Genomic DNA, 25,335 nt, shown 5'->3' with positions numbered 1-25,335 from the left:
CACTGGCCATCTGGCCAGGAGGGGTCGCTGTAGTGTGGTGATGCAGCTCAGTACCTGACAATTTTCTGCAGGGGCACCAAAGTCAATGCAACACTTCTTGTGGAATCTCCAGCTAAGATTCAGAACACAAACCACCACTCTCTTGACTGCATGACTCCTGTAAACAACGCGGTAGTGCCTTTACCAGGTGAATGCCTTTTAGGGTAAAGGAAACCAAACTACCAACAGGACCTGGCTTCTTTCTAAAAGTAGAGAAGGTGCTATGAAAGAATGTAGACATCATACATTGCTTTTATTTCAAATTGAGCATGAGTACAGGGCAGCTTTACGTTTTAGTTAGCTGGGCTTCTAAAGTACAATGATAACCCTTAACTCTGATTCCATCTCTTCAGAAAACAGCAGGGAGGGAATTCCATTTCAGTGATGGTTACAGTGACCTGTAGTTCAGACAGATTAGAGAAGAGTGAAGCTTCACACTTTGTATTGATGGACGAAAGAAACTAAATCTGTTATGAGAACACATTGATGCTTAATCCTATCAGAGGAAATGATGGTTTAAACAGAATTAAACGAGACGCTTTCCCATGCGGATATAAGAAAGTTAGGCTTCATTCTTGCGATGGCTTTGAACGTATTCTATTTTAGGACAGAGTGGGCACTGCAGCGACTGACAGACCCAGATTGTCAATAGATGAGAAAGTATACATTTATTGCTTTATGAACAGCATGGCTAAACAGATTTAAATTACCTGAATTTAATGCTGGGGGTTTAAACATTACAGATATTTAACAAGATTTGGTCATGGCTCTTTTTTTAGTTTAAATGTGAGAAAACAGCTATTTTTGGTAATGGATAGTTTATATATAGTTACCTGTTTTGTTCAGGACATGTATAATTAATATGGGGTTACATTTGTTTAAATGGCACTTTTAAAAGGAGTTAGTAATGTACAGCAAATAAGACCAGGTTTTCAATTATTATTTTCTATATGTATTACTGTACAGTGTGTTCCATAAGTCCCACATATATCATACAGGCACCTGAGGGATAATTGGTAATATTGATGGTCTCTCAATTTCTTTCAGGTGTGAAATGTCTTCAAACAAAGAGGGACCAATTAGATCTTTTTGCTGTGTGGTATATATATATATATATATATATATATATATAATTGTGTAAAAAAATACCTCAACAGTAGATGTCGTTACCTCTTTCCTTCTTGATGCAGTGTACTATATTGTAATGACCATTATGTCTTCTCGAGTAATACGGTCCTGCTGCAACACATCTGTACAAAGTGATATGTACTACTGATGTACTGTATTTCTACATTTACTCGATTGTTGCAGGGGGGCAGGTTAATGCTTACACTGGTGTTACTGCTGTTCTTAGAGAGATGCTTGAGAGCGGTATTGAGGCCATAGGGGTGCTTTAAATGTCCGTTTTAAAACAGTAATTAGGGTGTGATGACTAAAACAGGCAATCCAAATCTAAACAAGAAGAATACATCAGAGAACTGATATCTCAAACCCATATTGAGTTGTTCTTTTACAGATGTTTACTCATCATACGATGCTGTGCATTGAAAAAAAACACAAAAAAACAACAAATCTATGGTACAGAATATGGACAAATCCGAGACTTACATTCAGTCAGAATCGCTAGAGGTATATCACATCCACCTCTCCTATATTAGTAAACTTTCACTTCATCCTGGCAGGTTTACCATTACCATTCATTAACTTTTGTTCCCATAACTCAGGAGAAAAAGTCTTGCTTTGGCAACAGTGTGTAAACTATTAGGGATTACAGAGCTCATGGCCCACTTTTAAACAAACAAAAAATCATGCCTGCAAGGATACAAATACATAGAAAAAAATGAGCTAAAATAAATAAGCGTCGGGCTACTCTGAAGATATGGAAGGGCTTGGTAAATAATACAAGCAGAGGGATTACACTGTCTCTTAAAGAGGCGGTGCAGGATTCCTAGTGAAGAACAAGATCTAGACAAGCTACTCCTCCTGTCCAGAGGGTTTGGGTGGGGGATCAGTGTTGGCATACAGGCTTAATGCAAAACCATACAAAACAGCGTGTCATATTAACAACATATGCTTTGTCAATTATTGGTGGCTATGAAAGAAACTAATGAAGCGAAGATAAGCACTGACTAACACTTCACAGAAACAAAGCCCAGCAGACAATTATCTTGGCTAATGCTTTAGGCCGGAGCTTCACAACTTTTTTTTTTTTTTTTGGAGTTAACACTTTATAAAAATATTTTGAATAGGGACCTCCAACTAAAAGCTGGGGAATAAATGCTACACTGTAGTGAGAGTAGGAGTTTAATGTACAGTATCTGTTTAATATACAGTGTCTGGTCTGTAGTAGGTGTTTAATGTACAGTGTCTGGCCTCTAGTAATTTAATGTACAGTGTCTGGCCTCTAGTAGTTTAATGTACAGTGTCTGGCCTCTAGTAGTTTAATGTACAGTGTCTGGACTATAGTAGTTTAATGTACAGTGACTGGCCTGTAGTAGGTGTGTAATGCACAGTGTCTGGTCTGTAGTAGTTTAATGTACAGTGTCTGGCCTCTAGTAATTTAATGTACAGTGTCTGGCCTCTAGTAGTTTAATGTACAGTGTCTGGCCTCTAGTAGTTTAATGTACAGTGACTGGCCTCTAGTAGTTTAATGTACAGTGACTGGCCTGTAGTAGGTGTGTAATGCACAGTGTCTGGTCTGTAGTAGTTTAATGTACAGTGTCTGGCCTCTACTATGTGTTTAATATACAGTGTCTTCTCTGTTTGCATCACAAGGCATGTCTCTCAACACCACAGTGAAAGTACATTAAATACGCAAATTGTTTTACAAGAGAATTTTCTATGGATACCCGTGGCAACCTTCTGCAGAACCACAGCGCTACGAAAAACACTTGTCTACTTAGTTTTCCTATATGTTACAGCGCGAATCACAGTTCACGTCCGGGCTGTGCAAAGAGGCCTAACTTTGCTGGGGACCCCGAGGGGGAGCGTCACACTGGCTATGACCGGGGTGGGGGAATGGGAAACCTGCAGGGATTGCTTCTCATCATCGTGCAACAGCGAACCCTACTGGCCAGACACCGAGCACATTCAGAGTGGGTAAGAGGCATCTCTGTTCTCCGGGATCGGTATCCCGCCCACCTCTGTTCTGGATTGCTCGGCGTAAAAGTGATTCTGGCTTTAGGCTTGTGAGATTGGGACTGTGTTGTGTGGGGACACGCTGCGGTGAGGAGAAAAAAACACAATTGGACATGACAAATTGGGGGAAAAATAAATAAATTAAATAATAATTGGTCACTGTACATTTAAAACAATAAATATGTAAGACTGTGTACTTGAATGTTTTATTTTTACATGGTTTGCCAGTTTTGCTAAAATTGTAATGTTTATTAGGTGATTAATACGACAAACGCAAAACCTTCAAACAAGGTTTTTTTTCCTCTGATATTACCAAAAACTGGGCACAAAAAGACAATGGAAACTATGAATAATCAAAAGATATTCTGTCTTATGTTACAGTAATAGAAAATACATTGTTCTTTCCGCTTTCTTAAAAACTTTCCTTTTTTTCTTCAAAAAAAAGATCACAAAAAATCGTCTCAGGAGACATTTTTGCTCTTGGTGTTTTTCTTGTCACAGAAACCCTTCATGTAATTACCTTCTGATAATTCTCTTAAATTTCTCTCTCTTAACATGTATGAACTTGCATGTTTAAGAGTATAAAGTAGAATCTGTGAATCATTTCGCCTTCACACTGACTCAGAAGGCTGTAGCGGTTATTGATGGTGTCTTTATTTGTCCTTAGCCTCAGTCCCTCGAGAACCATTCCCTACCTTTCTTCCCAGGACTGATCCTGGGCCAGAGACAGGAGTGTGAAGGTTTCTGAAACCAGAGGCTGGATGTGTCACTCTTCAAAGGCAACCACTTCCCCACTCGGGAGGCCAGCTTTCACAGCTGAACCTCATCTTGTTACAAAGCCAAGAGAGCTTCCCGTACTGCTTCATTATCCTACACATGAGCCTACTCTGAGTTTAGTAGCAAAGACATGGACTTAGATCCCATCTTCATTGTGTCAGTCACCAGTTTCTAAATGCTGTGCAAAAAACCCAACATTCTGCTCACTAGAAGCACAGGGGATAATGGAGTGAGTTGGATGATTAGGGAAGGGCAAGTTACCACTTCTATACGGGTATTTCAGATCTCCCCAGAGTTTTAAAATGGATGCTGAAATAAATATAGTATTTAAGACCACCCATTGGTTTCACAGACCCTGATAAGCGCTTGTGTGTTTAAAGTGTATACTAGTGGCAAACTACCAATGTTAGTGTTTGAATTATACGCAGCTGTTTGAATTGAATCAGAAATGAACTGTGAAGTTTGGGGTTTCAGATCAGTGGGAGTGCAGTTATAATCCGTTACATATAAATTACATTTTAGAATATTAATAAACACTGATTACAAGCAGTTTTATAGTGCAGCAGAGTGTTACAAAACTGTATAGGCACAAATAGAGCACCAGACATTATCAAATTTGTGACAGATGCATTAAATTAGTATACAAATAAATATACACAGTTGCAGATAAAAGTATTTGGGCAGTTACAAAAAAAAAAAGAGAAAAAAAAACACAAAAAAATGATTTCTATCATTTCTAATTGTTCTATTGAAAGATGTAAATTAAATAGTAATTATTCCATAACATGCATGAAATGAAAAAATACTATGCAAAAATTAATTTCATACTTTGACGAAAGTATTTGGGCACCCTTACATTAGTATTGTGTGTGCCCACCCTTTGCTTCCTTTACAGCTTGCAGTCTTTTTTTGTATTTTGAAACCAGTTCCTGGCATCTTTCCTGAGATATTTTTCCCCATTCGTCAACACATACAGCTTTCAGTTCTGTAATCGACTTTGGTTTCCTTTTTGCCACAGCAGCCTTCAAGTCAATCCACAGCATCTCGATGGGACTCAAGTCTGGGGACTGAGATGGCCAATCCCTGACTGTAATCGTCCTCTTTTCCAGAAATTCCTTTGTAGACTTCACAGATTGCTTAGGGTCATTATCCTCCTGGAATACAAACTTCCGCCTAATAAGCCTTCTAGCACTGGGTAACAAATGAGTGTGTAAAATTTCTTGATAGTTTGCAGCATTCATTCATCCTTCTACAATACAAAGGAGGAAGAAAAACCAGCCCATACCATCACACAACCTTCACCATGTTTAACATTGGGCATGACAAACTTTTCCTTAAATTCTTCTCCTCTCTCCTTCCAAACATATTGTCGATTTCTTGGTGAAAAAGTTTGGATTCATCTCACCATAAAATTTTGTTGAAAAAATCAAGTATTCAATGGAAAAATACAACCACTTTCTTTTGTGTATTGTTTTTAACAAAGATTTGCAACTTGGTTTTTTCCCATGGACATTCATCTTGTTAAGGTATCATTAAATTGTTCGCTCATTAATTTCCTGACCATCTTCTCTCAAATCGTGGGTCAAATCTTTTTCAGTAATTCGAGGACTATACCGGGCTGCTTGAACTACTCTTCTTCCAGAAATCTTTCTTGGTCTTACACACCTGGAGCTAATTGCTAATTATCATCAGGTGTTGGCTTTCAATCATGATAATCATCAATAATTAACAACAAATGGGTTTCATATGAAATATACTAATTACCCAAATACTTTTGTCAAAGTACGAAATTAGTTTTTGCAAGTGATATTTCATTTTATCAATCAATCAATTAATCTTTATTTTATATAGTGCCTTTCATAGTGGACCACCTCACAAAGCACTTTACAAGATAGTGAGGAACAATACATAATACATTAAACACAGTGAAGTACAGGACATTGTACATTAAATACAAAAAATACAAATATATTAAATATAGGCATATTACACTGAATACAAGGCTAGGATGTGAATTCTAAACATTGTGGATGTGTGTGTCATACAGAATCATACAAATAAGATGGAGTAAAAAAACTGAAATAGCAATTTAGACAACCGCTAACAACAGATTTCAGGCTTAAAGAGCATTGAAAGCAAGAGAGAACAAGTGGGTCTTGAGAGTTAATTTGAAGCGAGTGACTGTGGGAGCTGCACACACAAGAGCTGGGAGACAGTTCCAGAGAGTCGGGGCCACGAAGCTAAAAGAACGCAACGTGGTGCACTTTTGCTTCGGTATAACAAGCAAGCCGGAGTCAGAGGACCTCAGCTTGCATGCAGCGACATAGCAGGTCAGCAGGTTGGAGAGATACTCTGACAGGCTTACGAAGTTGAGAAGACAAAACGAAGTGGGCAAAACTACATTATCACCTTGTGTCTTGTGATTTGATAGCTGGAATACGTGGAGAATATAAATACATGCAATGGATAAAATAGAAAAGATACTTCATTTAGCAGGGTTGCTAACTCATAGGAGGACATGAACCAACATGATTTGTATTTATTTATTTTTAAATCAGATATTAATGTTATAGCTAAGGCGTTATTAAACAAAACACATTGATCATTAATGTTTTGTATGCAACCTCTACAGGACTTGATTTCCTCCTTGTGTCTATGAAATTCCTTTCTTGCCAACTTTATAGCAACATCTGTTTCGCAATATTTCACAGGGAATATTACACATAACTTCTAACACTTGAACCGCAAGATATTCCGAAGTACTGAAAAGGAGGTACAGTGGCTTGCAAAAGTATTGACCCCCCTTGGCATTTTTCCTATGTTGTTGCCTTACAACCTGGAATTAAAATTGATTTTTTGGGGGTTGGTATCATTTGATTTACACAACATGCCTATCACTTTGAAGATGCAAAATATTTTTTATTGTGAAACAAACAACAAATAAGACAAAAAAATAGAAAACTTGAGCGTGCATAAGTATTCACCCCCCCAAAGTCAAAACTTTGTAGAGCCACCTTTTGCAGCAATTACAGCTGCAAGTCTCCTGGGGTATGTATCTATAAGCTTGGCACATCTAGCCACTGGTATTTTTGCCCATTCTTCAAGGCAAAACTGCTCCAGCTCCTTCAAGTTGGATGGATTCCGCTGGTGTACAGCAATCTTTAAGTCATACCACAGATTCTCAATTGGATTGAGGTCTGGGCTTTGACTAGGGCATTCCAAGACATTTCAATGTTTCCCCTTAAACCACTCGAGTGTTGCTTTAGCAGTATGCTTAGGGTCATTGTCCTGCTGGAAGGTGAACCTCCGACCCAGTCTCAAATCTCTGGAAGACTGAAACAGGTTTCCCTCAAGAATTTTCCTGTATTTAGCACCATCCATCATTCCTTCAATTCTGACCAGTTTCCCAGTCCCTGCCGATGAAAAACATCCCCACAGCATGATGCTGCCACCACCATGCTTCACTGTGGGGATGGTGTTCTCGGGGTGATGAGAGGTGTTGGGTTTGCACCAGACATAGCGTTTTCCTTGATGGCCAAAAAGCTCAATTTTAGTCTCATCTGACCAGAGTACCTTCTTCCATATGTTTGGGGAGTCTCCCACATGCCTTTTGGCGAACACCAAACGTGTTTGCTTATTTTTTTCTTTAAGCAATGGCTTTTTTCTGGCAACTCTTCCGTAAAGCCCAGCTCTGTGGAGTGTACGGCTTAAAGTGGTCCTATGGACAGATACTCCAATCTCCGCTGTGGAGCTTTGCAGCTCCTTCAGGGTTATCTTTGGTCTCTTTGTTGCCTCTTTGATTAATGCCCTCCTTGCCTGGTCCGTGAGTTTTGGTGGGCGGCCCTCTCTTGCCAGGTTTGTTGTGGTGCCATATTCTTTCCATTTTTTAATAATGGCTTTAATGGTGCTCCGTGGGATGTTCAAAGTTTTGGATATTTTTTTATAACCCAACCCTGATCTGTACTCCACAACTTTGTCCTGACCTGTTTGGAGAGCTCCTTGGTCTTCATGGTGCCGCTTGCTTGGTGGTGCCCCTTGCTTAGTGGTGTTGCAGACTCTGGGGCCTTTCAGAACAGGTGTACATATATACTGAGATCATGTGACAGATCATGTGACACTTAGATTGCACACACGTGGACTTTATTTAACTAATTATGTGACTTCTGAAGGTAATTGGTTGCACCAGATCTTATTTAGAGGCTTAATAGTAAAGGGGGTGAATACATATGCACGCACCACTTTTCTGTTATTTATTTTTTAGAATTATTTTAAACAAGTTATTTTTTTCATTTCACTTCACCAATTTGGACTATTTTGTGTATGTCCATTACATGAAATCCAAATAAAAATCAATTTTAATTACAGGTTGTAAGGCAACAAAATAAGAAAAATGCCAAGGGGGGTCAATACTTTCGCAAGCCACTGTATAACTTCACTCCTTGAGGACAACTGTGGGGAAGCATGTCGGTGTTGCATAGGCTTCAGAGCACAATGCTTCACCTGTGGGCTTCACTGTCCATCGCTATACATTTTCACTGGAGACAAAAACAATAGAATAGTTTCACTTCAACAGGTAAAGCACATGAAGATCAGATATAATCAGGACAAGAAAAAGCAACAGGTTTCTGTGCATTGCAGTTTGTCTAACTTTAAAAGGCAAACGAAATACTGAACTGTGCGAGGCCAGTTTTCACCTGTATTTGGAAAAAGGGTCAATCTTAGCCCTTTTCATCCAGATGCAAGACCAACATCATGTATTGTTAGTGCAAAACTGCAGAGTTGGAAATGATGCAAATAAAAGGGTAAGATTCAGAAATACGAACAGAGTTGTAGCTCAGATAACTCCCTCTGTTATCCAGGACAAAGGACTACTATGTCAATGCAATGAATGAATGTCTGTCTGTCTGTCTCTGTTACCCAGTCTCCCAGACCCTCTTGGCCTGTCTAAGAATCTACTGAAATCAGTCTCACATGTTTACAGAGTCTGCTGCTAGTGTTCATACATACGTCAGAGTTGTACCATTGCATTCTCTAATATACTTATTTTTATTTAGGGTTTAACCCTACATGTTGTATACAATGTGGTGGGGTTTTTTTTGGCTAGAAGATTAAAATGTAAAACACGAAGGGCTAATTTGCAAACAATGTAGGTGAATATACACAAGTCGACAAGAGAAGTGGCACTAAAATTTGTAAAAATAACTAATTTCAAACTAAAATAGGCTTTCTGATTAAGTTTTAAATGATATCACTTATGATCACCCCCCCCCCCCCCCCACAAAAAAAAAAAATACAAATAAAAAATGAAAGCAGTGTTCTTTAAACACCAAATGCACCAAAGGTGACTTCTTCGTGAAGTTCACAATTGGTTTCCAAGAATCAAGTCCATGGTACCTAAAACAACACGTTGTCTTCGTAGATTACAACAAAGACACCATGAAATGACTTACCAAACAACTTCAAAAACCAGGAAAACCTTTTGGCACACAGTGCTTTTGGCTAACCAAACTGGAAAAAAAGTCCAATGAAAAATGTAATGACAATGAAAAACATAAGCATTAAATATAAATAAATTAGGCTGGGGTTGGTCCAATGTCTGTAAGTAAAGTCCACAGTGGATCAGGACAAATGACTACATATTTTGAATAAAGATTTAGAGAAATGCATCTCAAGGCAATTTAAACCCTTCAGTTTATAATAAAAAAATAACCATTAAGTCATGGTTGACTATGTTGATTATTACAGCTCTATACAAAGATGGTCCTTCATTTTCAGTTTTATTTTATTTACGATTAACTTATTTACAGATGTCTTATCTAACGTAAGTTAAAGGAGTTTCATTATTTCTGGTTAATACATAACAGAAGGGTCTAAGTTAAATCATCAAATAATTACAAAGTATGGAGATTCACATTTAGTGAAATCAACAAAAAAAATACAGTACAAATCCGTAATACTTTAGGTTTTACCATTGCTAATCTGTGAAAAGACAACTTCAACAACAGCATGCACTGAAAAAACAAACAAACATATAAAACAAAGGCCAAAGCAACAAGGTTACAGATGCAACAGTCAAGATGCACCATCGTCAAGACAAAAGTCAATAACTCCACCCACAGCCTGGTTCAGCCCCGAGCCAGATTCAGAGATGTTATCGGGCCGGAGTTTCATGGTGCAGGGCGAGTCGGTTATGTTGCCAGTGTAAAAGAACGTGACCAGTGAGGGTCCCGAGCCCTCAGGGGTCGGGTGTGCCAGTGTGCCATCATGTTTGATATATTTTGATTTTTATCATAATAATACTGAATGTTTCTCTTTCATCAGTCGGATACTAATTAGATAAATGGAAATGAGGTTCTAATTGTTTTGATAATTTATTTTTGATTCATGTGGAATGATAACTAAATCAAAACTGAAGCAAGTTTGAATATACAAAATAAACTATTAACACTTATTTACCACACTTCTTTAAATGTGTTGCAGTGGAATAGAAAGTCATAGAAAGTTACATTTATTGGACCAATATAGAAGTATAAAAACAGTTTTAAAAGACCAGGTGGAACTGAGCCTAAAAACAAACTCTCAATACTTGGCCCTTTATTTTTGTTCCAAATAATGTGAACACCTGGGCTTGCAAAACAAAAGTAGCCCAACAGCAAGCAGACAGCCATACTCTGAAACCAAGTAATGGAACTGAGATTACAATTTATAACCAAAACACTGGGTACCACATGCCGCTTAAGTAGCTCTTCTGGTAGCACTGCTGGGGATTTATGGCTTATGACATGCACATATTTAATTTGTAACCAAACACTTCCCCTTCCTCTTAGCTGCCCTCAGAACTTTTGATTAACTCTTGTTTTTGCAGGTCAGAGGTTAAACAAAGGAAGGGAAGCACTCCGCAGCGAACAGCCAAGAGCCCCACATCCCGAGTAAAGCCAGCACTTCGAACATTAAAATAAGTGATGGACTGGGGAGCGCTCCAGACACTTGGAGTTCAAAGGTTCCACCCGAATACTTTGAATATTCGGCAGGGAGTGAAGAACAAAGGGTCATAAAAGACAGGGAAAATATAAGATGCCACTGAATTTAATTTGGTTACATTTCAACTTTACAACCGTTTTTCTCTTACACCCCTCTCTGCACTACTGCCCCTGCTCCCCGCCGTTGCTGTTTGGAGTGACACCTTTACAGCGACATAGACCATAAACCCTGCAAGCTTTCCTCAAAAGCCCTGTAACATGCACGACTGGTCCTTCCATTTGTGTCGTGCTTGTATAAACATATAAGTTTATTTAGTGTGAAAGTCCTATGGAGCTTTGTGATAGACCCAGCAGGATGAGACACTACATAAATGCACCATAGCCTGGGAGCTCAGCTCAGCTTCCAGCCACTGAATGAAAGTTAAAACTGACACAACCTGTATTTTCAAAGACCTGCACTTTCATAATCAACGTCTACAAACCGTTTAAATAATAATAATAATAATACACTTGTACTGCTTCTTTTTTCTTTTAAACTAAAAAAGGAACTGATTAAATGATAATGATATAGTCCTACTTACAGTGTCTTTTTAAAAAAGTAAACAACTTTTGCTTCCTTGCATTGCCTAATGATGCATTCCTGTAGAGCTTGTACAGTATGTAGGGGCTGCAAGGTTGCTTGCAGCAAGTGTGCATTAAATAGTCTTTTGCATTGTCGTTGTAACGACTCAGCCAGCTCGGTCTAGTCTAGCCTCTACACATTTCAGCTGTGTGTCATGATCTCGAGGTGGGGGTGGGGTCTAAGTAAATAACACATGCACCAATACTTGAACTGGTTTATAATGCTATATGATCCAACACAGTTCTCACACAGTATTGCTAACCAAGGCTGTAAACACTTCAGTGGTTCCCCCTTTCTCTGTTCAATATATGTTGGTTCGTTCATTCTTGTATTTTATTCTTCAATTTGGAAGAGGCAGTCATCAAATGCAACACTCTAAAAGTAAAATTTGCTGATGCTTCCTGGTATAAAATCACTTCCTTTGCTGGTAATTTTTTACCTGCAACTAGGCCAGCCACACACAAAGTGATCAAATACCAGAAACAAACAGTTATTTTGTATTTGCGTTATACTTGAAAAACCTGAAAAGGGGGTCCAGAGATAATATGGTAAAATATAATAAGAGGCATTCAAATGTATTTTGAAACCTCAGTTTTCTTTAGTGTTGGATTTTAACAACAGTAATACGTCATGAGAAATAAAGTTATACTATATTGTATGTTGTGTATAGGATATGCACTGTGGAGAAAGGATTAGTGAGTTTATTGGGTTTCTTTCTTAGGAAAGTAGTCAATCTGTGTCTATTACTCTTTTTATATTTCCTTCTGTGTTTATACGAAATTCTGACCACAATAATCATAAACATATCCAGTATGTAATGTATACACTGTGACGAGGAATCTGTGTTCCACAATACCGGCAAGTCTGGATCACAAGGGGAATTGACAGTACAAGGAGACAACAGTCTTCTGTATGGAATTACAGTAATCTGAGATCATTGTCTCCAAGTGAAATGACACAATAAGCACACAAACTTAAAGCTGCTATGAGGTGCCATGTGTAAAAAAAAAAAAAAAAAAAAAAAGTGTTAATATTTTAACATGTCTTTTTTCAAGATTTAACATAAATCTTGCATTTTTTTTAAATGTGTACATTAAGATATAATCTATAAATATAGTTAAAAGATTTAACATTTACCTAAATATTTAACTAAATCTTAAATCTCAACAAGATTTAATATTTAGCTACATTTTTAGCTGTCCAGCTAAATCTGGAGTTTGTATGCAAATGAGCTTTGTCTGCATTGTGCTTTCACGCGATTTGATTGGCTCTTGTAATGCTAATTGAGAACTATGCCAACTTCAGCTCATTTGCATACAAACTCCAGATTTAGCTGGCCTGTTAAGTATTTAGCTAAATGTTAAATCTTGTAATTAGACTTATTCATTATATCTGAATGTTTACATTTAAAATATTTATTTTCAAGAGATTTATAAATCTGGGGAAAAAATAGATTTAAGTTACATCTGGGAAAAAAATATTAATGCTTTTTTAAAAAAATTTAATTTTTTAATTATTTTTTTACACATGGCACCCCACAGTTTGCTTTGCTTTTCTTTCTAGTCACACATATACAGTATGTAACAAGGCAAGTCATTTATATAGTAGTGCTCAACTGAGTTTTACAGGGAAACCAAAAGAAATGCGATTCTTAATACCTGTTCACTAGATGGTGCTGGCTCTTACTGTGAAGACGACACATTAGTTTACAACTACTAAATGTTCAGCCATTCTCTGAACTACAGCAAGAGACTAAATTCATTCAGCTTGTAATTAATTAGCATTGCGGTTGCTGGAATGGTTTATTTTAGTACAGTGCATTGTACAATGTAGAGTTTAAGTTAATAACTACTACTGTATATGTTTGACTTTATTCCAAGCACTTTCCTAGATCAGGCTTCGTGTCACAATCAAGTACAAATGCAACAGTTCAGTAAACTTTTGTAAGTTAACATATTAATGAATATTTGTACACATGGAAGCCTTACATGGTAATGTGATTTGATCATTGCTCTGCAGCTCACAAAAAAAGTTGGACACTTAAAACCTTAAAGGTACAAAATGAACAGAGACCTAGTTTAATGATACAACCTATTGCTTTTAAAAATAAATTAATTTACACAGCAAATAACACCTTTAACCCTTTCAAAAATACAATATAAAGTGATGATGCAATTTATAATTCACAGTGAAACACCTAATTTAATACATTAAACAGGACCAGGAAAAAAATGTACAGATGGAGAAGGAAAAATCAGGATCAAGCAGTAATATTTAACATGCAGTACTTTCTTTTCTTCTCCAAAAGTGCATATGGTTAGTACTTGCACCATGCAGCTGGTACTAGGTAATAATTACAAAAAAAGCTGTTGCTTCCTCCCCCAAAAAATGCTTTAAAAACAAACACGAATTTTTGAATTAAAAACACACCTCATTATGTTGTACAGGTTGAAAGGCCTTGCTGTACTAAAGGTAGGATTAGATAAAGAGTAACAGACAGAACATAAATGTGTCAACAACCTTTTAATTGCTCCTAAATGAATGAGTCTTCTGTGCGCTATACTGCTAGTGCTTCCAGATGCCTTTTCTGTTTGAGGCTTCACTCAACTTTATTGTTCTCAGTAAACAAATAGACAAAAGAAAAAGAAAAAAAGAAAAAATAAGGCTTAAAAAAATACAAGGTTTAAATCAATATCAAGGGAAGAGAGGTCTATTGTAAACCTGTAAAAATGCTAATTAAGAGCAGGTCCTGTCTACAACATCCAGTGCTTTTTACAATGCAGTCCTGCCGAGGCACAGGCTGGTGTAAGCAGGAAGTCCTCCCGCCGAGGGTTACCTCAGCAACCACAAAGACACAGTGGAGTTTAATACGAGCTTTAAAACACCACACAACACAGAGCTGCACTGATTGAGCTCAAGAGAGGCCTGCTCACTACAGTACTATTAATAGGTGTATAGTTTTCCATTATTCAAGCTTAGGAAAATCAGTCGCTTTGTTAGCAAAACAACATATCGGATATACTCTTGTCCCCTGCCCCTCCTGTTTTCAGAGATTTAGACTGACTGGCCACTTTATTAAAACCTGTACCTAACATGGAGTTGGGCCACATCACAGCCTGCAAGGTGCTGGAAGGTGTCTCAAGGGATGCGACTCCATTTAGAGTCATTCATATTTCACAACTGGTGCCAAGAGGTAGGTAGAGGATTGCAATTACTAATGTGTTGCTGGTGTTCAGCTCAGACATCTCTGCCATGCTTCACAAACCATTCAGCAATATTCTGGCACAGTAGAAAGGGGGCATTATTGGCTTGAAAGTAGTTTTCACTGTCAGTGTTCAGCATTCTTGGGTGGACTTGATCCCCAACAATGCTTAAGTAGACTACAGCATCCGTTCAGCTTTCCAGAGTAATCAAGGGACCCGGGAGTACCAGGAGAACACATCTCACACCAGGGCCATGCCACACCCAATCAGGTGCAAGGAACTAGGGTATAACAGGAGAACATGCCCCACACCAGGGCCATGCCACATGCAAATAGGGTAGACAGGTCCTAATAAAGTAGACTCCCACCACCATCTTGGACTTATATAGTCTTTATATAACTATGTGTATAAACCTTCAAAATCACATTTTTATCAAACAGTCATAACGTGTTACTACAATGCTGTTTATTAGATCAATAATAAAGGTTTACAGATGTGCACATATTTTCAATTGCAGTACATTTGGTTTGTTAATAATATGTACACGCATGTTATGTCAGATTTCAAAGTGATTCTGAAGGATTATACATGCAGTTAAACAGTGTTCTGTTCTTAAATCCATAAAGCTGTCCTGTCAAACAGAAGTCTTTAAATAACTCAATGATGGCTTTATAAATAGGGCCTTTTATATATCAAATGCTATGAGAAACTATTTTTTTTTTTATTTTTTTTTTTTTTAATTGCTGGTCACCTTTGTTACAGAACAAAAGATCAGTGTTGGAAATGGGACACAAACTTTTCCCTACAGAGACTTTCTGAACCAAACCGGTTTTCCATGGAGGTTTTTTTTTTTTTTTTTTTTTTTTTTTAAGCAAAAAGAATTACTATGAGCTGAGACACTTTTTACTTGACTTGGCTTCGCTCCACTTCTTGGGAAAAGTTATAAATAACTCAGCTGTTTACATTCGTCACATAAAGAATGGGTGCCTGTATCCATTTAGAAATGATCACGTATCCCACAATTTAAACACCCTGCACAAAAAAAGACTTGACACAAAGAATAAAATTTATCCTAGCTGCCCACTGTGGCCCTGCACTCATGGAGTAACATGGTGTAGCAGGTCTGTGGCAGGGGTGTGGGGTACTCAAGCCGTGGCGGTGATGGGCACTCCGGCAGGAACCCTGCTGACCCCTCATTTTCATTCTGAACGGGGCAGCACGCTGTATAATGCCTGAGCTCTCTACAGACGAGGCACCGTTCATGGCCACCGAGGTAGTCGAGGAGGGCGTTCAAGCAGTAACTTTTCATCTATAGTGTAATATTTGAAACACTGAAGTAGAAAATAGAAGCAACCTTCAAGAAATGATCAGTGATGATACTAATGTTAAGAAGTAGTATGAAAATTATTTTTAAAACCTTAGCTACCTAAAAACTTTTTGCAAGTTAATTTAATTGGGGTAGGTTTCTTTAAGAAAGTTACAGTTTTATGTGCAGTACACTTAATTGACCAGCAGGGGTTACTACAGTAGATGGAAGCGCATGGCAGGTCGCAAAAAGTCATTATTCCAGGTAACGGATATTTTCTTATTATTTTTACAGTGGTAATGTAATTGCCTACCTGCTGTAACAAGTCAACATTTAATACAGCATTTTGATAGCTAATAGCAAGCTGTGAATAAAGTGTTATTTTTAATACCGACAATTTTTTCACATACTATGTCAGAGTTCTGGAAATTATCCCAGAGAAGTCATGATTCAACTCTGTTATTATGGAAGCAGGTGGAGGAAATGGAGTTGGAGAAGGTCACATGACTTCTCTGGGCTCAGAACGTTAAGTCTTCAGTTAAAACCCCGGCCTGCGTCAAGGCAGTCAGACCGCAATACCGGAGCAACAGAACTCGCCACCACTCAGAAAAGTATTATTAGCAAACAAAAGCACCACTAAACTTTGGAAAAACTATGACTATTTCTAAGTGTAAGTTGGAATTCCTATGGTCGAGGCTTTTTTGAAAAAAGGAAAAACTCAGGAGTGGCATTGCCACTACCATCCCCCTGACCCCTGAAAAACAAAATGCAGGAGGAAACTTCCTCAGAGAAAAGCTTGTAACACAAAGCTTGTTTTGCATCTGTCTTTATTGGCTATTGTCGCCCAGATGGAAAATATTATGAAAAAGGACTGCAACTAAATCAATGAGCTGCACTATGCAAAAGGCCCCATACTAACTACAAGCAGATTTGCAGGCAGGCAGGCCCAGCTCTGCTACGATCTGAGATCCGGCACAGCCTTTGCCCTGACAAACAGCAGGAGATGAAGGGGTTGGCTGGGAGCTGCTACTATGCCAAGCACATTGTGCAGGGCTTACTGCTTGGCTGCCTCTACAGAAAGAAGTGCACATCTAAAGGGGGCCTTTGTAAGCCACTGCAGGTTCTTCCTGGCTACTACCGTGCCATTCACCAACCTGGCTGAACTTTTAAAAAAAAAAGTGGCACGGCCTCATCTTGGCACTACTAAGTACTCAAGTCTGCAAAAAATCCTCTTAAGTTCTGAAGTTAGGAACAGCAGGGACTTTGCGCTTAATTTGTTACCGACAAAATTCCCTGTTGCTCAAATTGTTATGCACTGTATAAAACAACAGTATTAGTATATGAATTCCAAAAACTGTGTTTAAAATTTGTGAATAAAAGTAGAATTACAAATACAGTACCTATTTGTGGCACGCTGCAACCAGTATTCTGGTTATCTATATCCTATTCGTTGAAGAACACAGTACAAACCGCCCCACCCCCTCAAAAAAAAAAGGGCATCAACAAAGTTTCAGTTGTTTCAATTGCAAATGTTAACTTTAATCTTGGTTCCTTATTTATAGAGTTACGAGCCAACACCAGAGCAGTTTGAATAATTATTTTTTAATCAGTATTTAAATCGGTACATTTTATTAATCACAAACACATGAACAAAGCAATGTTAACATGCTACGTTTATACAGACCAAAATGATGATAATGATCGTATCTGATTGTTTTTTCCTAGGTTGGGATAACATGATAACAAAATGTAAATCTTGTTGAGCAGAGTACTGTAACTTGTAATTCCAGTCTGTAACTTTGTTTAAAAATTCACAGCCTTCCGTATAAATGTATACACTTTGGCTGTCGTAATGTCCATTTTACCCTTCGTTTCACTGGAGCAGAAAGAGTCATGTGACATATACCAGTGCATTGACTGGACAGGACTGCCTGAGTTGTCAGGAAGTTGTCAGGACTGTTTCACAGGGCAATCCTCGCGGGATTTGGTCGCAAGCAATACGGTTGCAATGAGTAAACTTCTTCGACAACTGCCACTACGGCTGTTGACCCGCTTTCGAGATCAATTATTATTAATAATAAAAAAAAAAAAAAATTGCAGAATTATTTTCTCCTTTCTGGAGCCATGTGGCAAAAAAGTTTTGTGGTCTGACGAAATTAAAATGGAACTTTTTAGCCTAAATGCAAAGTGTTATGTTTGGCGCAAACCCAACACAGCGCATCACACAAAGAACACCATCCCTACTGTGAAGCATGGTGTTGGCAGCATCATGTTATGGGGATGTTTTTCATCGACAGGGACTGAGGCACTTGTCAGGATAGAAAGGAAAATTAATGGAGCAAAGTACAAAGAAGTCCTTGAGGAAAACCTGCTGCCCTCTGCAAGAAAGCTGAAACTGGGACAGAAGTTCACCTTTCAGCATGACAACGACCCAAAGCACACAGTCAAAGCTACACTGGAGTGGCTAAGGAACAAAAATGTAAATGTCCTTGAGTGGCCCAATTTGTGGCATGACTTGAAGATTGCTGTCCATTAACGCTCTCCAAGGAACTTGACAAAGCTTGAACAGTTTTGGAAATAAGAATGGTCAACTATTGCCAAATGTAGGTGTGCAAAGTTGGTAGAGACCTATCCCAACAGACTCACAGCTGTAATTGCTGCCATGCTGTATTAACTCAGGGGGGTGGAGACTTATCCAATTATGATCTTTCAGTTTTGTATTTTTAATATGTAATTTTTTTCTCAATAAACACTGATCCATTATTGATGTAACCTGTTAAATCCACAGTCAGTGTAGATGAAAGGGAGACAGGTTAAAGAAGGATTTTTAAGCCTTGACACAATTGAGACATGGCTTGTGTATGTGTGCCGTTCAGAGGGTAAATGGGCAAGACAAAAGATTTAAGTGCCTTTGAACAGGGTATGGTAGTAGGTGCCAAGCGTGCCGATTTGATTGTGTTAAGAACTGCAATGCTGCTGGGTTTTTCACACTCAGCAGTTTCCCGTGTGTATCAAGGATGGTCCACCACCCAAAGGACATCCAGCCAACGGCTGGCCAGTGGTCAAAAATGGCTCATTGATGAAAGAGGCCAAAGGAGGCTGACAAGAATTGTGCAGAGCAACAGACGGGCTACATGTAGTCAACTGACAGTCCAGTACCACATTGGTGCCGAAAGACCCATAAAAGAATGCACAACTCGTTGTACCTTGACATGAATGGGATAAGGCAGCCAACGACCTAACAGAGTTCCACTTTTTACAGCAAAACACAAGAAACTGCGGTTGCAGTGGGCTAAGGAACGAAAACACTGGAGGATTGGAAAAACATTGCCTGGTCTGATGAATCCCGGTTCCTGCTGTTTCACACTGATGGGAGGACTAGGGTATGGAGAAACCCAAATGAGTACATGCATCCATCATGCCGCGTATCAACATTGCAGACTGGTGGTGGTGGTGTGATGGTGTGGGGTGTGGGGATGGTGTGGGTGTGTTTTCATGGCACACATTGGGCCCCTTGATAAAAGTAGAGCAATGTTTGAATGCCACAGGATATCTGAAAATCATTGCCAAACAGGTGCATCCCTTCATGGCAGCAGTGTATTGAGGCTGTTCTGATATATATATATATATGGAAATGAAATTTGAAGCTACTTGCTGTTTAATTCAAAATTATATTCAATGAAATCTCGTGGAAACCCATTACTTCACTGCATGGGCTAGATAGAGATAAGATCAAAAAACATTTAGGCACCCTGCAGAGTCCTGCATATTTCCCTGAAACCTCCATCTGTCTCCCATTAATGCAAACTGAAAGGAAATAAAAATGTAATTTTAATTGATTTCTTATAACTATCCGCCATACATTCAATTTAACCACAGTGGGCTGGAGCCCGAATTAATCTCCAGCTACTGGCAGGGCTCACATCATCGAATAAGATCCTGTGATGGTTCACTCTGTTTGTTTAATCACTGGCCACTGGCAGGGACTCACATCGTCAACCAAGATCCTGTGACGGTTCACGCTGTTTGATTAAATCACTGGCCACTGGCAGGGACTCACATCGTCAACCAAGATCCCATGATGGTTCACTCTGTTTGTTTAATCACCGCTATGGAGTCACATCAACGACCATGATCCTGTGACGGTTCAATCGGTTTGATTAATCGCTGGCTGGGACTCGCATCATCAACAAAGATCCCGGGATGGTTCACTTTGCTTGTTTAATCTACCCAGCAGCTGTAGGGAGGAATTCAGGAGACCTCCATACTCTGTGTTTTCTGAAGAAGGAGAAGTGAAAGATATTGTGTCTAAAGTCAACAGTGACAGTTTACATTTCCACTGTTTTTTGGGTTCCTTTTACCATTCAATCAGAGTTGTGTAATGTCAGTCTATCAGCAATAATTCTACGAATCACAAAAAGATGTTACACAAAATAAAAGCGTAAAGACCTCCTCCTTCTAATTGAATGTGTTCTTCAAGAAACATGTTGTCATTATTGCACTACTCAGTGTTAATAAGGACTGGCACCTGGCTGGCTTAACACAGTGCAGGGAATGCTGTGGGATTCCAGAGAAAAAGACAAATACTTGGTTGGGTTCAAAGAAAGTATTAGCTAAAGCTCATCTACAGTGAAAGACGAGTAGCAACTGGGGCTTTCATCTTCACACACTGAGAATGCATGGAGGTATACAGTGGTTATTATCAATGTAAGAGCTTTCATTATTTTCTAGGTAGATTTCATCAGGAATTCACCAGAAACCTTCCATTACTGGCTAGCAACTACCAAAAAATAGAAAAAATATATTTTTTTTTTTATTATGTTAACAAGTGTGCCTCAGTATTGGTCATTCATTTGTTTATTTCATTAGGTTTCTACTGTGCCATACAATTTATACATGAACAAGCTGTACACATGAAGTGTACGATGTATATGTCAGAACATTTCAATACTGTACGATAACTATAAAAAGCCACTTACTCACATTTAAGTGGCCTAATCGCAATAAGTTTATTTCCAAATAAATCAGTAGAAAAATTCAGTAACCAAGGTAATATGAAATGGGTTTGATGATATTATTATGATCATTATCATTATTACTTATGACTATAATGAGTACTATGAACAGCTATGAGAAAAGGTTAAAACAATAACATCTCTTCAGTGAAGAAAAAAGAAGGGAAATTTGAATTAAGTCCATAAAATCATAAATGGTATAGATAAAGTTAACTCAAGAAGAAATATATATATATATATATATATATATATATATATATATATATATATATATATATATATATATATATATATATATATAAACATTTAGCACAGTAGGTAGAACATAAGAGCATCATTGGAAGCTGAGTAAAAATAACTAAAATGGAAGGGAAGAAGCAATTTTTTTTCACAGAAGTGAATGGAACAGTCGACCATATGAAGAAGTATGATCTAAAACACTGGGAACAATTAAAGAACTGCTAGAGTTTGTTCTATAATTACCGTATATACCCCTAGTAGAGGCAAATTGCTGACACGAAGAGAGCCTTGATGGGCCGGACGTATTTTTCTCGTATCAGTATTAAGACTGCATGGACCTTTACAGGTTACTGTAGAAGGCTCCAGCTAGAACAGAAGCAGCAGTCTGGTTCAGACATCAGCAGTGTATTCATGTTGAGATAAGAGGTATCACGGCACAAGCAGGTTACGTTTCTGCTGCCGCTGCACAAACAGTGGCCTGTGTGTCCCTGAAGGGCTTGTTTGTCCCAATGCTTCATTGCTCTGCCAGTTGGCAACTCCAAGCCAGGAAACTGTCAATATCAATTGAGCTTATGCGATGTAGTCCTACTAAAGAAGTGTTGCTGCTTAAGGGTCCATCTCTGTTTCCAAAGCATGGGAAAAGAGGGCTCTGCATTCCACAGATTTGAGCTGGCAACTTCCACTGACTAGGGCTTGGAGGGAGCCATCAATGAGCTGAACAAAGGCGTTCTGTGGCCACTTGCTGGCTGTCATCCATGTCAACAGTTTGCAGAGTCAAAGGTCACACTAACTACATTTATTCCCAGCAGACCCTTGCTCTAAACACAAGCTGCAAGTAGTACAAATTTGGAATTTTTCTGTAATCCCCCGAGATATTTCTGATCCCTCCACATGTTTCTGCTCAATTAAAACAAAATCTCAACTTGCACACTTTGGGGTAGAGAGGGAGTGGGAGGGAGAGGGGGAGTAAGGGAGAGGGGAAGCGAGGGAGAGGAGGAGAGAGAGGGGGAGGAGGGAGTGTGAGGGAGCCTGCTATAAATCTCTGCAGTAACATTGTGCTGATGTACAAGTGATTTCACAGGTTTTGGGGTTGATGGCGCCCCCACCCTCAAAGCATTTCGGGTTACAGGTATCACATTCTGCAAATTATTTTATAAATTTATTGAATACACAATGTTGATATAATGTATTAATATTTATAAATAAATTGGTTTAAAGTCCCTATAAATAAATACATATTAAATATTGTTTAGTTTATGTTTTATTAATTCAAATTTATATAGACAATTAAAATGTCAAAATGGAAGAAATTAATTTCACTTGCGAGGAGACATATTTACACTGAACAAAAATATAAACGCAACATGTAAAGTGTTGGTCCCATGTTTCATGAGCTAAAATAAAAGATCCCAGAAATTTTCCATATGCACAAAAAGCTTATTTTTCTCAAATGTTGTGCATAAATTTATTTAAATCCCTGTTAGTGAGCATTTCTCCTTTGCCAAGATAATCCATCCACCTGACTGGTGTGCCATATCAAGAAGCTGATTAAACAACATGATCATTACACAGGTGCACCTTGTGCTAAGGACAATAAAAGGCCACTCTAAAATGTGCATTTTTGTCACATAACACAATGCCACAGATGTCTCAAGTTTTGAGGGAGCGTGCAATTGGCATGCTGACTGCAGGAATGTCCACCAGAATTGAATGTTCATTTCTCTACCATAAGCCGCCTCCAACGTCTTTTTAGAGAATTTGGCAGTATGTCCAAGCGGCCTCACAACCGCAGACCTCGTGTAACCACACCAGCCCAAGTCCTCCACATCCGGCTTCTTCACCTGCGGGATCGTCTGAGACCAGCCACTCGGACAGCTGATGAAACTGGGGGTTTGCACAACCGAAGAATTTCTGCACAAACTGTCAAAAATCGTCTCAGGAAAGTTCATCTGCATGCTCATTGTCCTCACCAGGGTCTTGACCTGACTGCAGTTCGGAGTCGTAACCGACTTCAATGGGTAAATGCTCATCTTTGATGGCCACTGGCACGTTGGAGAAGTGTGTTCTTCACAGATGAATGCTGGTTTCAACTGTACCGGGCAGATGGCAGACAGCGTGTATGGCATCGTGTGGGCGAGCGGTTTGCTGATGTCAACGTTGTGAACAGAGTGCCCCATGGTGGCGGTGGGGTTATGGTATGGGCAGGCATAAGCTACGGACAACTAACACAATTGCATTTTATCGATGGCAATTTGAATGCACAGAGATACCGTGACGAGAACCTGAGGCCCACTGTCGTGCCATTCATCTGCCGCCATCACCTCATGTTTCAGCATGATAATGCACAGCCCCATGTCGCAAGGATCTGTACACTATTCCTGGAAGCTGAAAATGTCCCAGTTATTCCATGGCCTGCATACTCACCAGACATGTCACCCATTGAGCATGTTTGGGATGCTCTGGATCGACGTGTACGACAGCGTGTTCCAGTTCCCGCCAATATCCAGCAACTTCGCACAGCCATTGAAGAGGAGTGGGACAACATTCCACAGACCACAATCAACAGCCTGATCAACTCTATGCAAAGGAAATGTGTCGCGCTGCATGAGGCAAATGGTGGTCACAGGCTGGTTTTCTGATCCACGCCCCTACCTTTTTTTTTTTTTTTTTTTTTTTTTTTTTTTTTTTTTAAGGTATCTGTGACCAACAGATGCATATCTGTATTCCCAATCAAGTGAAATCCATAGATTGGGGCCTAATGAATTTATTTCAATTGACTGATTTCCTTATATGAACTGTAACTCAGTAAAATCTTTGAACTTGTTGCATGCTGCGTTTACATTTTTGTACAGTGTAAATCTTGGTGTCAAGAAATTAAAATATTAAAGAAAAATGATTTACACCATCTGGTACTTTGAAAATTGATTCCAAATAAAAACATTCATGCTATGTAGAGTTCAGCTACAAATACTAAGAGAGACAAAATCTCCAGCTCTTTTTCTCAAGTTTCTTTCATACAGACTCCACCCCACTTGGGAGCTGAGAGTTTGTACACACTATAACCCAGTATGTGCTCTAACTGAGACGAATGTAATAAAATAGCAGCAGGGTTACATCAAGGAAGGTTTTAAGAGAGACAGACAGAGTATACAGGGCAATATAGCCTTCAAACAAACATGGAAAGTTAACGATTGCGTTTCAACATGGTGCAGAGATAGGATTTCCATGTAGGTGTATGCCGGTGTGCAACATTCTAGTGTGCATCCTTTAACTTTCCTAAAGTACAAAGGATTCTGTGGTATTTTGATATACAGCTTACTATGAATCCTCAGAAAATGCAATTGAAAGTTACACATTTAATATTTACAATTGCTTGCATAAATTAAATACACTGCAATAAATTGCAAAAAAATTATTTCTAGACCCACTGATTTACTAATTCCAATACTTGAGACAGGTCTAAAGCATCATAGTGATCTTAAGCAATGTGTTGTTGTTCTTGTTCATAAATGTCTCCTCTCTAATTACAGCTGGTCCCAGTAGTGCCACCAGCCAAGTTAGTCAACAAGTTAGCCCCAACATAGTCTTGATTAAGACATTTTTCGGGGCTAGCCCGGCAAGTCTAGTTTCGCCAAAGCTTTCGCCAGTCTAGTTTTGCCTATGCCAGTTATTTGGACGAGTCTAGTTTTGCAATTCTCCCCCCTGTCAGTTTCCAAGTGCGTGCCAGGGTACCTGCCTCGCCTCCACTTCTTACGACAATGCAGCGACGGTGTGCTGGGTTTCCAGTGCGGTGCAGGAAAGGCAGGACACCAGGGCCTGTTTTAATAGCGGTTAAAGCCACTCTTTTTATTAGTTCTCTCCCAAAAAGTTACGTCAATTTTGAAACGTTGGACGAAACTAGATTCGTTCGGGCTTGCCCCAAAATTAAGTGAAAACTGTTGAAAAAACGGGTTTCACCCAGTCGTCTTTTTCAAGTTCTGGGCCAATCTACATTTGTCCGATTGGACGAGGGGCA

The 25,335-nt window shown here is 38.9% G+C and overlaps 1 protein-coding gene across 7 annotated transcripts in view; it reads right to left on the bottom strand.

Moving 5' to 3' along the window:
- LOC121303562 (DENN domain-containing protein 1A-like) overlaps positions 1–25,335 on the bottom strand; it is a 293,214-nt gene that overhangs the window by 163,918 nt on the left and 103,961 nt on the right. The window lies entirely within an intron of this gene.

The sequence above is a fragment of the Polyodon spathula genome, chromosome 33, assembly GCF_017654505.1.
Source record: "Polyodon spathula isolate WHYD16114869_AA chromosome 33, ASM1765450v1, whole genome shotgun sequence".
NCBI classification, from domain to species: Eukaryota; Metazoa; Chordata; class Actinopteri; order Acipenseriformes; family Polyodontidae; genus Polyodon; species Polyodon spathula.
Note: the sequence above shows the minus strand (reverse complement) of the source record. Positions and strands in the feature narration are given on the sequence as shown.